This window comes from Oncorhynchus keta, chromosome 20 (assembly GCF_023373465.1).
Source record: "Oncorhynchus keta strain PuntledgeMale-10-30-2019 chromosome 20, Oket_V2, whole genome shotgun sequence".
In the NCBI taxonomy this organism is placed as follows: Eukaryota; Metazoa; Chordata; class Actinopteri; order Salmoniformes; family Salmonidae; genus Oncorhynchus; species Oncorhynchus keta.
In genome coordinates, this window is record NC_068440.1 from 44,006,782 (window position 1) to 44,023,270 (window position 16,489).

The window sequence follows — 16,489 nt, forward strand, 5'->3', positions numbered from 1 at the left end:
TCCCAGGTGTTTTTGATCAGACCAAGGTGTCCCAGGTATTTTAGAGCAGACCAAGGTGTCCCAGGTGTTTTAGAGCAGACCAAGGTGTTTTAGATCAGACCAAGTTGTCCCAGGTGTTTTAGACCAGACCAAGGTGTCCCAGGTTTTTTAGATCAGACCAAGGCGTCCCAGGTGTTTTAGAGCAGACCAAGGTGTCCCAGGTGTTTTAGAGCAGACCAAGGTGTCCCAGGTGTTTTAGATCAGACCAAGGCGTCCCAGGTGTTTTAGAGCAGACCAAGGTGTCCCAGGTGTTTTAGAGCAGACCAAGGTGTCCCAGGTGTTTTAGATCAGACCAAGGCTTCCCAGGTGTTTTAGAGCAGACCAAGGTGTCCCAGGTATTTTAGAGCAGACCAAGGTGTCCCAGGTGTTTTAGAGCAGACCAAGGTGTTTTAGATCAGACCAAGGTGTCCCAGGTGTTTTAGATCAGACCAAGGTGTCCCAGGTGTTTTAGAGCAGACCAAGGTGTCCCAGGTCTTTTAGATCAGACCAAGGTGTCCCAGGTGTTTTAGAGCAGACCCAGGCGTCCCAGATGTTTTAGAGCAGACCAAGGTGTTTTAGAGCAGACCAAGTTGTCCCAGGTGTTTTAGAGCAGACCAAGGTGTCCCAGGTGTTTTAGATCAGACCAAGGCGTCCCAGGTGTTTTAGAGCAGACCAAGGTGTCCCAGGTGTTTTAGAGCAGACCAAGGTGTTTTAGATCAGACCAAGGTGTCCCAGGTGTTTTAGAGCAGACCAAGGTGTTTTAGATCAGACCAAGGTGTCCAATGTGTTTTAGAGCAGACCAAGGTGTCCCAGGTGTTTTCGAGCAGACCCAGGTGTCCCAGGTGTTTTAGAGCAGTCTAAGGTGTTTTAGAGCAGACCAAGTTGTCCCAGGTGTTTTAGAGTAGACCATGGTGTCCCAGGTGTTTTAGATCAGACCAAGGCGTCCCAGGTGTTTTAGAGCAGACCAAGGTGTCCCAGGTGTTTTAGATCAGACCAAGGTGTCCCAGGTATTTTAGAGCAGACCAAGGTGTTTTAGATCAGACCAAGGTGTCCCAGGTGTTTTAGAGCAGACCAAGGTGTTTTAGATCAGACCAAGGTGTCCCAGGTGTTTTCGAGCAGACCCAGGTGTCCCAGGTGTTTTAGAGCAGTCTAAGGTGTTTTAGAGCAGACCAAGTTGTCCCAGGTGTTTTAGAGTAGACCATGGTGTCCCAGGTGTTTTAGATCAGACCAAGGCGTCCCAGGTGTTTTAGAGCAGACCAAGGTGTCCCAGGTGTTTTAGATCAGACCAAGGTGTCCCAGGTGTTTTAGAGCAGACCAAGGTGTTTTAGATCAGACCAAGGTGTCCCAGGTGTTTTCGAGCAGACCCAGGTGTCCCAGGTGTTTTAGAGCAGACAAAGGTGTCCCAGGTGTTTTAGATCAGACCAAGGCGTCCCAGGTGTTTTAGAGCAGACCAAGGTGTCCCAGGTGTTTTAGAGCAGACAAAGGTGTCCCAGGTGTCCCAGGTGTTTTAGAGCAGACAAAGGTGTCCCAGGTGTTTTAGAGCAGACAAAGGTGTCCCAGGTGTCCCAGGTGTTTTAGAGCAGACAAAGGTGTCCCAGGTGTCTCAGGTGTTTTAGAGCAGACAAAGGTGTCCCAGGTGTCCCAGGTGTTTTAGAGCAGACAAAGGTGTCCAAGGTGTCCCAGGTGTTTTAGAGCAGACAAAGGTGTCCCAGGTGTTTTAGAGCAGACAAAGGTGTCCCAGGTGTCCCAGGTGTTTTAGAGCAGACAAAGGTGTCCCAGGTGTTTTAGAGCAGACAAAGGTGTCCCAGGTGTCCCAGGTGTTTTAGAGCAGACAAAGGTGTCCCAGGTGTCTCAGGTGTTTTAGAGCAGACCGAGGTGTCCCAGGTGTTTTAGAGCAGACAAAGGTGTCCCAGGTGTCCCAGGTGTTTTAGAGCAGACAAAGGTGTCCCAGGTGTTTTAGAGCAGACAAAGGTGTCCCAGGTGTCCCAGGTGTTTTAGAGCAGACAAAGGTGTCCAAGGTGTCTCAGGTGTTTTAGAGCAGACAAAGGTGTCCCAGGTGTCCCAGGTGTTTTAGAGCAGACAAAGGTGTCCCAGGTGTTTTAGAGCAGACAAAGGTGTCCCAGGTGATTTAGAGCAGACCAAGTTGTCCCAGGTGTCTCAGGTGTTTTAGATCAGACCAAGGTGTCCCAGGTGTCTCAGGTGTTTTAGATCAGACTAAGGTGTCCAAGGTGTCCCAGGTGTTTTAGATCAGACCAAGGTGTCTCAGGTGTTTTAGAGCAGACCAAGGTGTCCCAGGTGTCTCAGGTGTTTTAGAGCAGACCAAGGTGTCCCAGGTGTTTTAGATCAGACCAAGGTGTCCCATGTTTTTTAGAGCAGACCAAGGTGTCTCAGGTGTTTTAGAGCAAACCAAGGTTTCCCAGGTGTTTTAGAGCAGACCAAGGTGTCCCAGGTGTTTTAGAACAGACCAAGGTGTCTCCGGTGTTTTAGAGCAGACCAAGGTGTCCCAGGTGTTTTAGAGCAGACCAAGGTGTCCCAGGTGTTTTAGAGCAGACGAAGGAGTCCCAGGTGTTTTAGAGCAGATCAACGTGTCCCAGATGTTTTAGAGCAGACCAAGGTGTCCCAGGTGTCCAAGGTACCCCAGGTCTCTCAGGTGATTTAGAGCAGACCAAGTTGTCCCAGGTGTCTCAGGTGTTTTAGATCAGACCAAGGTGTCCCAGGTGTCTCGGGTGTTTTAGAGCAGACCAAGGTGTCCCAGATGTTTTAGAGCGTACCAAGGTGTCCCAGGTGTTTTAGATTAGTTGTCCCTGGTGTGATTTATTGATTAGGCCAGTTGTCCCTGGTGTGATTTATTAATTAGGCCAGTTGTCCCTGGTGCGATTAATTGATTCTGCCAGTTGTCCCTGATGTGATTAATTGATTAGGCCAGTTGTCCCTGGTGTGATTCATTGATCAGGCTAGTTGTCCCTGGTTTCTTTGTAATTAGAAGGAGATCCTGTGCCACTCCAGGACAAGGTGTGGTGACCGAGATGTTGGCCACTGCTCTGAGATCTGTTGTCTTTCAGCAGATACACTTTGATTGACATGCTGAGTTGAATTAGGTGACTGACCATCAGCCAGTTCAAACAGCCAACGTGGAGTCATAACACAGATGGTCCTTAGTTGTACCGTAGTGCTGTTATGACAGGATGATGTGTTATGGTATTATCATAAGTTCCTCTATCAGGCTCTCTCTCTCTGTCTCTCTCTGTCTCTCTCTGTCTCTCTCTCTCTCTCTCTCTCTGTCTCTCTGTCTCTCTCTCTGTCTCTCTCTCTCTCTCTCTCTCTCTCTCTCTCTCTCTCTCTCTGTCTCTCTCTCTCTGTCTCTCTCTCTCTCTGTCTCTCTCTCTCTCTCTCTGTCTCTCTCTCTCTCTCTCTCTCTCTCTCTCTCTCTCTCTCTCTCTCTCTCTCTCTCTCTCTCTCTCTCTCTCTCTCTCTCTCTCTCTCTCTCTCTCTCTCTCTCTGTCTCTCTCTCTCTCTCTCTCTCTCTCTGTCTCTCTCTCTCTCTGTCTCTCTCTCTCTCTCTCTGTCTCTCTCTCTCTCTCTCTCTCTCTGTCTCTCTCTCTCTCTGTCTCTCTCTCTCTCTCTGTCTCTCTCTGTCTCTCTCTCTCTCTCTCTCTCTCTCTCTCTCTCTCTCTCTCTCTCTCTCTCTCTCTCTCTCTCTCTCTCTCTCTCTCTCTCTCTCTCTCTCTCTCTCTCTCTCTCTCTCTCTCTCTCTCTCTCTCTCTCTCTCTCTCTCTCTCTCTCTCTGTCTCTCTCTCTCTCTGTCTCTCTCTCTCTCTCTCTCTCTCTCTCTCTCTCTCTCTCTCTCTCTCTCTCTCTCTCTCTGTCTCTCTCTCTCTCTCTGTCTCTCTCTCTCTCTCTCTCTCTCTCTCTCTCTCTCTCTCTCTCTCTCTCTCTCTCTCTCTCTCTCTCTCTGTCTCTGTCTCTCTCTCTCTCTCTCTCTCTCTCTCTCTCTCTCTCTCTCTCTCTCTCTCTCTCTGTCTCTCTCTCTGTCTCTCTCTCTCTCTCTGTCTCTCTCTCTGTCTCTCTCTCTGTCTCTCTCTCTCTCTCTCTCTCTCTCTCTCTCTCTCTCTCTCTCTCTCTCTCTCTCTCTCTCTCTCTCTCTCTCTCTCTCTGTCTCTCTCTCTCTCTCTCTCTCTGTCTCTCTCTCTCTCTCTCTCTCTCTCTCTCTCTCTCTCTCTCTCTCTCTCTCTGTCTCTCTCTCTCTCTCTCTCTCTCTCTCTCTCTCTCTATGTCTCTCTCTCTCTGTCTCTCTCTCTCTCTCTCTCTCTCTCTCTCTCTCTCTGTCTCTCTCTCTCTCTCTCTCTCTCTCTCTCTCTCTCTCTCTCTCTCTCTCTCTCTCTCTCTATGTCTCTCTCTCTCTCTGTCTCTTTCTCTCTCTCTCTCTCTCTCTCTCTCTCTTCTCTCTCTCTCTCTCTCTCTCTCTCTCTCTCTCTCTCTCTCTCTCTCTCTCTCTCTCTCTCTCTCTCTCTCTCTCTCTCTCTCTCTCTCTCTCTCTCTCTCTCTCTCTCTCTCTCTCTCTCTCTCTCTCTCTCTCTCTCTGGATCCATGATGTCCAAATATTTTAACTGGTTGGTTATCAGGCTAGCTGCTAAAGTAAGATAAGATTGTAGGCCAGATTGCAATTGTCAAACTTTGCAAACTGATATTTGACGTTGTATAACAGGGGCCCTCCCTGTTTATCTAGCTGTTAAGAATGCAAATGCCCTCTTACTCAATAATCTCTGAGGAAGTAACGTAATCCAGATGTCTTGGTGTTAGATTAGAAAGAGATCCTTAACAGCATCTTGATCTTAATGGTCTTTGTCAGGTAAATAAATAACTCCTATTTTTTTAACTCTTACCTATCTTTCTGTCCCTCCCTCCAACTTTCCATCTTTCCCTCCCTCCCTCCCTCCCTCCCTCCCTCCCTCCCTCCCTCCCTCCCTCCCCTCCCTCCCTCCCTCCCTCCCTCCCTCCCTCCCTCCCTCCCTCCCTCCCTCCCTCCCCCTCCTCCCCCTCCCTCAACCCCCTCCCTCCCTCACTCCCCCTCCATCCCCCCCTCCCTCGCCCCCCCCTACCTGTCTCCCTCCCTCGCTCCCCCCTCCCTACCTCCCTCCCCAGGTGCTGAACCAGACCAGTAGAATGGAGATTCAGCTGTTAGAGTATTCTCTGTTCACTAACCGTCTAGAGAAACACGTCCTCCAGCAGAATCAGGAGATCTCACGACTCAATGATAAAAGCAGGTACAGCAGCTCTATCCACCACACCCTCAGAGGGCCCTATCCACCTATCCACCACACCCTCAGAGGGCCCTATCCACCTATCCACCACACCCTCAGAGGGCCCTATCCACCACACCCTCAGAGGGCTCTATCCACCACACCCTCAGAGGGCCCTATCCACCACACCCTCAGAGGGCCCTATCTACCACACCCTCAGAGGGCCCTATCCACCACACCCTCAGAGGACCCTATCCACCACACCCTCAGAGGGCCCTATCCACCACACCCTCAGAGGGCCCTATCCACCACCCTCAGAGGGCCCTATCCACCACGCCCTCAGAGGGCCCTATCCACCACGCCCTCAGAGGGCCCTATCCACCACGCCCCTCAGAGGACCCTATCCACCACACCCTCAGAGGGCCCTATCCACCACACCCTCAGAGGACCCTATCCACCACACCCTCAGAGGGCCCTATCCACCACACCCTCAGAGGGCCCTATCCACCACACCCTCAGAGGGCCCTATCCACCACACCCTCAGAGGGCCCTATCTACCACACCTCAGAGGGCCCTATCCACCACCCTTAGAGGGCCCTATCCACCACACCCTCAGAGGGCCCTATCTACCACACCCTCAGAGGGCCCTATCCACCACACCCTCAGAGGGCCCTATCCACCACACCCTCAGAGGGCCCTATCCACCACACCATCAGAGGACCCTATCCACCACACCTCAGAGGGCCCTATCCACCACACCCTCAGAGGGCCCTATCCACCACACCTCAGAGGACCCTATCCACCACACCCTCAGAGGGCCCTATCCACCACACCCTCAGAGGACCCTATCCACCACACCTCAGAGGGCCCTATCCACCACACCCTCAGAGGACCCTATCCACCACACCCTCAGAGGACCTTATCCACCACACCCTCAGAGGACCTTATCCACCACACCCTCAGAGGGCCCTATCCACCACACCCTCAGAGGACCCTATCCACCACACCCTCAGAGGACCCTATCCACCACACCCTCAGAGGAGCCTATCCACCACACCCTCAGAGGGCCCTATCCACCACACCCTCAGAGGGCCCTATCCACCACACCCTCAGAGGACCTTATCCACCACACCCTCAGAGGGCCCTATCCACCACACCCTCAGAGGGCCCTATCCACCACACCCTCAGAGGACCCTATCCACCACACCCTCAGAGGGCCCTATCCACCACACCCTCAGAGGGCCCTATCTACCACACCCTCAGAGGGCCCTATCCACCACACCCTCTGAGGGCCCTATCCACCACACCCTCAGAGGACCCTATCCACCTATCCACCACACCCTCTGAGGGCCCTATCCACCACACCCTCAGAGGGCCCTATCCACCACACCCTCAGAGGACCCTATCCACCACACCCTCAGAGGACCCTATCCACCACACCCTCAGAGGGCCCTATCTACCACACCCTCAGAGGACCCTATCCACCACACCCTCAGAGGACCCTATCCACCACACCCTCAGAGGGCCCTATCTACCACACCCTCAGAGGACCCTATCCACCACACCCTCAGAGGACCCTATCCACCACACCCTCAGAGGACCCTATCCACCACACCCTCAGAGGGCCCTATCCACCACACCCTCAGAGGACCCTATCCATCACACCCTCAGAGGGCCCTATCCACCACACCCTCAGAGGGCCCTATCCACCACACCCTCAGAGGACCCTATCCACCACACCCTCAGAGGGCTCTATCCACCACACCCTCAGAGGGCCCTATCTACCACACCCTCAGAGGACCCTATCCACCACACCCTCAGAGGACCCTATCCACCACACCCTCAGAGGACCCTATCCACCACACCCTCAGAGGACCCTATCCACCACACCCTCAGAGGACCCTATCTACCACACCCTCAGAGGACCCTATCCACCACACCCTCAGAGGACCCTATCCACCACACCCTCAGAGGACCCTATCCACCACACCCTCAGAGGGCCCTATCTACCACACCCTCAGAGGACCCTATCCACCACACCCTCAGAGGACCCTATCCACCACACCCTCAGAGGACCCTATCCACCACACCCTCAGAGGGCCCTATCCACCACACCCTCAGAGGACCCTATCCACCACACCCTCAGAGGGCTCTATCCACCACACCCTCAGAGGACCCTATCCACCACACCCTCAGAGGACCCTATCTACCACACCCTCAGAGGACCCTATCCACCACACCCTCAGAGGGCCCTATCCACCACACCCTCAGAGGGCCCTATCCACCACACCCTCAGAGGGCCCTATCTACCACACCCTCAGAGGGCCCTATCTACCACACCCTCAGAGGGCCCTATCCACCACACCCTCAGAGGACCCTATCCACCACACCCTCAGAGGGCCCTATCTACCACACCCTCAGAGGGCCCTATCCACCACACCCTCAGAGGGCCCTATCCACCACACCCTCTGAGGGCCCTATCCACCACACCCTCAGAGGACCCTATCCACCACACCCTCAGAGGGCCCTATCCACCACACCCTCAGAGGGCCCTATCCACCACACCCTCAGAGGGCCCTATCCACCACACCCTCAGAGGACCCTATCCACCACACCCTCAGAGGACCCTATCCACCACACCCTCAGAGGGCCCTATCCACCACACCCTCAGAGGGCCCTATCTACCACACCCTCAGAGGGCCCTATCCACCACACCCTCAGAGGACCCTATCTACCACACCCTCAGAGGGCCCTATCCACCACACCCTCAGAGGACCCTATCTACCACACCCTCTGAGGGCCCTATCCACCACACCCTCAGAGGACCCTATCCACCACACCCTCAGAGGGCCCTATCCACCACACCCTCAGAGGGCCCTATCTACCACACCCTCAGAGGGCCCTATCCACCTATCCACCACACCCTCAGAGGGCCCTATCCACCACGCCCTCAGAGGGCCCTATCCACCACACCCTCAGAGGGCCCTATCTACCACACCCTCAGAGGGCCCTATCCACCACACCCTCAGAGGACCCTATCCATCACACCCTCAGAGGGCCCTATCCACCACACCCTCAGAGGGCCCTATCCACCACACCCTCAGAGGGCCCTATCCACCACACCCTCAGAGGGCCCTATCCACCACACCCTCAGAGGACCCTATCCACCACACCCTCAGAGGACCCTATCCACCACACCCTCAGAGGGCCCTATCCACCACACCCTCAGAGGGCCCTATCTACCACACCCTCAGAGGACCCTAACCACCACACCCTCAGAGGACCCTATCCACCACACCCTCAGAGGGCCCTATCCACCACACCCTCAGAGGGCCCTATCTACCACACCCTCAGAGGACCCTATCCACCACACCCTCAGAGGGCCCTATCTACCACACCCTCAGAGGACCCTATCCACCACACCCTCAGAGGGCCCTATCCACCACACCCTCAGAGGGCCCTATCTACCACACCCTCAGAGGACCCTATCCACCACACCCTCAGAGGGCCCTATCTACCACACCCTCAGAGGGCTCTATCTACCACACCCTCAGAGGGCCCTATCTACCACACCCTCAGAGGGCCCTATCCACCACACCCTCAGAGGGCCCTATCTACCACACCCTCAGAGGGCCCTATCTACCACACCCTCAGAGGGCCCTATCTACCACACCCTCAGAGGGCTCTATCTACCACACCCTCAGAGGGCCCTATCTACCACACCCTCAGAGGGCCCTATCTACCACACCCTCAGAGGGCCCTATCTACCACACCCTCAGAGGGCCCTATCCACCACACCCTCAGAGGGCCCTATCTACCACACCCTCAGAGGGCTCTATCTACCACACCCTCAGAGGGCCCTATCTACCACACCCTCAGAGGACCCTATCCACCACACCCTCAGAGGGCCCTATCCACCACACCCTCAGAGGACCCTATCCACCTATCTACCACACCCTCAGAGGACCCTATCCACCACACCCTCAGAGGACCTTATCCACCACACCCTCAGAGGGCCCTATCCACCACACCCTCAGAGGGCCCTATCTACCACACCCTCAGAGGACCCTATCCACCACACCCTCAGAGGGCCCTATCCACCACACCCTCAGAGGACCCTATCCACCACACCCTCAGAGGGCCCTATCCACCACACCCTCAGAGGGCCCTATCCACCACACCCTCAGAGGACCCTATCCACCACACCCTCAGAGGGCCCTATCCACCACACCCTCAGAGGGCCTTATCCACCACACCCTCAGAGGGCCCTATCCACCACACCCTCAGAGGGCCCTATCCACCACACCCTCAGAGGACCCTATCCACCACACCCTCAGAGGACCCTATCTACCACACCCTCAGAGGGCCCTATCCACCACACCCTCAGAGGACCCTATCTACCACACCCTCAGAGGACCCTATCTACCACACCCTCAGAGGGCCCTATCCACCACACCCTCAGAGGACCCTATCCACCACACCCTCAGAGGGCCCTATCCACCACACCCTCAGAGGACCCTATCTACCACACCCTCAGAGGACCCTATCTACCACACCCTCAGAGGACCCTATCCACCACACCCTCAGAGGACCCTATCCACCACACCCTCAGAGGACCCTATCCACCACACCCTCAGAGGGCCCTATCCACCACACCCTCAGAGGACCCTATCCACCACACCCTCAGAGGACCCTATCCACCACACCAGAGGACCCTACCACCACCCTCAGAGGACCCTATCCACCACACCCTCAGAGGACCTTATCCACCACACCCTCAGAGGGCACTATCCACCTATCCACCACACCCTCAGAGGGCACTATCCACCTATCCACCACACCCTCAGAGGGCCCTATCCACCTATCCACCACACCCTCAGAGGACCCTATCCACCACACCCTCAGAGGGCCCTATCCACCACACCCTCAGAGGGCCCTATCCACCACACCCTCAGAGGGCCCTATCCACCACACCCTCAGAGGGCCCTATCCACCACACCCTCAGAGGGCCCTATCCACCACACCCTCAGAGGGCCCTATCCACCACACCCTCTGAGGGCCCTATCCACCACACCCTCTGAGGGCCCTATCCACCACACCCTCAGAGGGCCCTATCCACCACACCCTCTGAGGGCCCTATCCACCACGCCCTCAGAGGGCCCTATCTACCACACCCTCAGCAGGGAGGGAGAGAGGCAGCGTGTGTGAAAGAAATAGCATCTGTACCTGCCAAGTCTGGGTTTTAATACTTTTAAAAATTGTTCAAATACTTTGATCCTTCATTTTGGGTTAACTGTAGGCAGGGTTTATGCTTATGAGGTTTTTCCTATTGGTGTCGTAGCAACTGGCAAGCTAAATCAATCATAGTTATTAATTCTACATGATTTCTAATAGTAATTGAATCAAGGTCTAACTTGTGCATGTGTCCTCAATAAAGTTGTGTTTTTCAAATGAACAAAAAAAAAAGTGAAATACTGTCCCCAATAGTCTATAATTATTATTATTACATTGGAAAATATTGTAGATTTGGCTTTTTACATTTTTAAAATGATTTTATTTTATTTTATTTAACCTTTATTTAACCAGGAAGGGCTCATTGAGATTTAAAATCTCTTTTTTGAAGAGCGTCCTGACCAAGATAGGCAGCGCCAAGTCAAAACAAAAATTACAGACAAACAACATGAAAAACTACAAGTAATCTGGTGAAAACCACAGAATTCACAAGAATATAACAAAATCAAAAACAGCAAATCATTGACAGATCGGGGAATCAGTCTCAAAATCCTTCATCAGTGATTTAAAAACACCAATCGGGGACAAGTTCTTCCAGTTTAAAAGTATTTTGTAAGGCGTTCCAAGACGATGGCGCAGAGGACATAAAAGCCCTTTTAACAAATTCAGTTTCGTACATTTGGAACAGTTAGCAGGATTAAAGTCCAGCGAACGAAGAGACGACCCACCACTATTTCTGAACAATAAAAATTATCAAAATTAAAAGGTTAGTAAACCCAAAATGGCTTTGTAAATAAAAGTATACCAGTGCCTGAGCCTACGAGTGACGAGAGAGTGAGTGACTATACCAGCCAACCCTGGTATACAAAGTGCAGTGGTGCGTAAGGGTTTTTCATTTGAAAATAAAAGGGTGTCAATTGATCTCAAACACTGAGCGGAAGCATTCCCCTCGATAGGAAGCAGTTGTATTTTGGTGATCCCCCTCCCACCACTGCAGTACCTCTCAACATGAGATACATCTGAATATGTGGTTTATGTTTCATTCTTCATAGTGCACTACTATTAACCAGGGCCCAGGCACCCTATTCCCTTCATAGTGCACTACTATTAACCAGGGCCCAGGCACCCTATTCCCTTCATAGTGCACTACTATTAACCAGGGCCCAGGCACCCTATTCCCTTCATAGTGCACTACTATTAACCAGGGCCCAGGCACCCTATTCCCTTCATAGTGCACTACTATTAACCAGGGCCCAGGCACCCTATTCCCTACATAATGCACTACTATTAACCAGGGCCCAGGCACCCTATTCCCTACATAATGCACTACTATTAACCAGGGCCCAGGCACCCTATTCCCTACATAATGCACTACTATTAACCAGGGCCCAGGCACCTATTCCCTACATAATGCACTACTATTAACCAGGGCCCAGGCACCCTATTCCCTACATAATGCACTACTATTAACCAGGGCCCAGGCACCTATTCCCTACATAATGCACTACTATTAACCAGGGCCCAGGCACCCTATTCCCTTCATAGTGCACTACTATTAACCAGGGCCCAGGCACCCTACTCCCTTCATAGTGCACTACTATTAACCAGGGCCCAGGCACCCTATTCCCTACATAGTGCACTACTATTAACCAGGGCCCAGGCACCCTATTCCCTACATAATGCACTACTATTAACCAGGGCCCAGGCACCCTATTCCCTACATAATGCACTACTATTAACCAGGGCCCAGGCACCCTATTCCCTTCATAGTGCACTACTATTAACCAGGGCCCAGGCACCCTATTCCCTTCATAGTGCACTACTATTAACCAGGGCCCAGGCACCCTATTCCCTTCATAGTGCACTACTATTAACCAGGGCCCAGGCACCCTATTCCCTACATAGTGCACTACTATTAACCAGGGCCCAGGCACCCTATTCCCTTCATAGTGCACTACTATTAACCAGGGCCCAGGCACCCTATTCCCTACATAGTGCACTACTATTAACCAGGGCCCAGGCACCCTCCTCCCTTCATAATGCACTACTATTAACCAGGGCCCAGGCACCCTATTCCCTTCATAATGCACTACTATTAACCAGGGCCCAGGCACCCTATTCCTACATAATGCACTACTGGTGCCCTACCCTTTATAGTGCACTACTATTAACCAGGGCCCAGGCACCCTATAATGCACTACTGGCACCCTATTCCCTTTATAGTGCACTACTATTAACCAGGGCCCAGGCACCCTATTCCCTTCATAGTGCACTACTATTAACCAGGGCCCAGGCACCCTATTCCTTCATAGTGCACTACTGGTGCCCTTTCCCTAATAATGCACTACTGGCACCCTATTCCTTTATAGTGCACTACTATTCCCCTACCCCCTTTATAGTGCACTACTATTAACCAGGGCCCAGGCACCCTATTCCCTACATAATGCACTACTGGTGCCCTACCCCCTTTATAGTGCACTACTATTAACCAGGGCCCAGGCACCCTATTCCCTTCATAGTGCACTACTATTAACCAGGGCCCAGGCACCCTATTCCCTTCATAGTGCACTACTATTAACCAGGGCCCAGGCACCCTATTCCTTCATAGTGCACTACTATTAACCAGGCCCAGGCACCTATTCCCTACATAATGCACTACTATTAACCAGGGCCCAGGCACCCTATTCCTTCATAGTGCACTACTATTAACCAGGGCCCAGGCACCCTATTCCCTTCATAGTGCACTACTATTAACCAGGGCCCAGGCACCCTATTCCTACATAATGCACTACTGGCACCCTATTCCCTTCATAGTGCACTACTATTAACCAGGGCCCAGGCACCCTATTCCCTACATAATGCACTACTGGCACCCTATTCCCTTCATAGTGCACTACTATTAACCAGGGCCCAGGCACCCTATTCCCTTCATAGTGCACTACTATTAACCAGGGCCCAGGCACCCTATTCCCTTCATAGTGCACTACTATTAACCAGGGCCCAGGCACCCTATTCCCTTCATAGTGCACTACTATTAACCAGGGCCCAGGCACCCTATTCCCTTCATAGTGCACTACTATTAACCAGGGCCCAGGCACCCTATTCCCTTCATAGTGCACTACTATTAACCAGGGCCCAGGCACCCTATTCCCTTCATAGTGCACTACTATTAACCAGGGCCCAGGCACCCTATTCCCTTCATAGTGCACTACTATTAACCAGGGCCCAGGCACCCTATTCCCTACATAATGCACTACTATTAACCAGGGCCCAGGCACCCTATTCCCTTCATAATGCACTACTATTAACCAGGGCCCAGGCACCCTATTCCCTACATAATGCACTACTATTAACCAGGGCCCAGGCACCCTATTCCCTACATAGTGCACTACTATTAACCAGGGCCCAGGCACCCTATTCCCTACATAATGCACTACTATTAACCAGGGCCCAGGCACCCTATTCCCTACATAATGCACTACTATTAACCAGGGCCCAGGCACCCTATTCCCTTCATAATGCACTACTATTAACCAGGGCCCAGGCACCCTATTCCCTACATAATGCACTACTATTAACCAGGGCCCAGGCACCCTATTCCCTTCATAGTGCACTACTATTAACCAGGGCCCAGGCACCCTATTCCCTACATAGTGCACTACTATTAACCAGGGCCCAGGCACCCTATTCCCTTCATAGTGCACTACTATTAACCAGGGCCCAGGCACCTATTCCCTTCATAGTGCACTACTATTAACCAGGGCCCAGGCACCCTATTCCCTTCATAGTGCACTACTATTAACCAGGGCCCAGGCACCCTATTCCCTTCATAGTGCACTACTATTAACCAGGGCCCAGGCACCCTATTCCCTACATAGTGCTACTATTAACCAGGGCCCAGGCACCCTATTCCCTACATAATGCACTACTGGTGCCCTACCCCCTTTATAGTGCACTACTATTAACCAGGGCCCAGGCACCCTATTCCCTACATAATGCACTACTGGTGCCCTACCCCTTTATAGTGCACTACTGGCACCCTATTCCCTTCATAGTGCACTACTATTAACCAGGGCCCAGGCACCCTATTCCCCTGGTGCCCTACCCCTTTATAGTGCACTACTATTAACCAGGGCCCAGGCACCCTATTCCCTACATAATGCACTACTGGTGCCCTACCCCTTTATAGTGCACTACTATTAACCAGGGCCCAGGCACCCTACTTCCCTTTATAGTGCACTACTATTAACCAGGGCCCAGGCACCCTATTCCCTACATAATGCACTACTGGTGCCCTACCCCCTTTATAGTGCACTACTATTAACCAGGGCCCAGGCACCCTATTCCCTACATAATGCACTACTGGTGCCCTACCCCCTTTATAGTGCACTACTATTAACCAGGGCCCAGGCACCCTATTCCCTACATAATGCACTACTGGCACCCTATTCCTACATAATGCACTACTGGTGCCCTACCCCTTTATAGTGCACTACTATTAACCAGGGCCCAGGCACCCTATTCCCTACATAATGCACTACTGGTGCCCTACCCCTTTATAGTGCACTACTGGCACCCTATTCCCTTTATATTGCACCCTGGCACCCTCCTCCCTTTATAGTGCACTACTGGCACCCTACCCCCTTTATAGTGCACTACTGGCACCCTATTCCCTTTATATTGCACTACGGGCACCCTCCTCCCTTTATAGTGCACTACTGGCACCCTACCCCTTTATAGTGCACTACTATTAACCAGGCCCAGGCACCCTATTCCCTACATAATGCACTACTGGTGCCCTACCCCCTTTATAGTGCACTACTGGCACCCTATTCCCTTCATAGTGCACTACTATTAACCAGGGCCCAGGCACCCTATTCCTACATAATGCACTACTGGTGCCCTACCCCTTTATAGTGCACTACTATTAACCAGGGCCCAGGCACCCTATTCCCTACATAATGCACTACTGGTGCCCTACCCCCTTTATAGTGCACTACTATTAACCAGGGCCCAGGCACCCTACTCCCTTTATAGTGCACTACTATTAACCAGGGCCCAGGCACCCTATTCCCTACATAATGCACTACTGGTGCCCTACCCCCTTTATAGTGCACTACTATTAACCAGGGCCCAGGCACCCTATTCCCTACATAATGCACTACTGGTGCCCTACCCCTTTATAGTGCACTACTATTAACCAGGGCCCAGGCACCCTATTCCCTACATAATGCACTACTGGCACCCTATTCCCTACATAATGCACTACTGGTGCCCTACCCCTTTATAGTGCACTACTATTAACCAGGGCCCAGGCACCCTATTCCCTACATAATGCACTACTGGTGCCCTACCCCTTTATAGTGCACTACTGGCACCTATTCCCTTTATATTGCACTACTGGCACCCTCCTCCCTTTATAGTGCACTACTGGCACCCTACCCCCTTTATAGTGCACTACTGGCACCCTATTCCCTTTATATTGCACTACGGGCACCCTCCTCCCTTTATAGTGCACTACTGGCACCCTACCCTCTTTATAGTGCACTACGGGCACCCTACTCCCTTTATAGTGCACTACTGTCACCCTACTCCCTTTATAGTGCACTACTGGCACCCTACTCCCTTTATAGTGCACTACTGGCACCCTACTCCCTTTATATTGCACTACGGGCACCCTACTCCCTTTATAGTGCACTACTGACACCCTATTCCCTCCATAAAACCCTCTGGTCAACAGTAGTGCACTGTATAGGGAATTGGGTTCCTTTTGGGACATAGTTAGTTAGAGTGGTAGAATAACAGAGTGATCAGATGATGACCCCAAATCTGGCCCTGCTGAACCTCTTGACCCTATACACACACACACACACACACACACACACACACACACACACACACACACACACACACACACACACACACACACACACACACACACACACACACACACACACACATACACACACATATATACACACACACACACAGACACACAC

At 52.4% G+C, this 16,489-nt stretch overlaps 1 pseudogene; it reads left to right on the plus strand.

The window, feature by feature from the left end:
* Positions 1–16,489, plus strand: part of LOC118381967 (angiopoietin-2-like) — a 153,784-nt pseudogene that overhangs the window by 25,572 nt on the left and 111,723 nt on the right.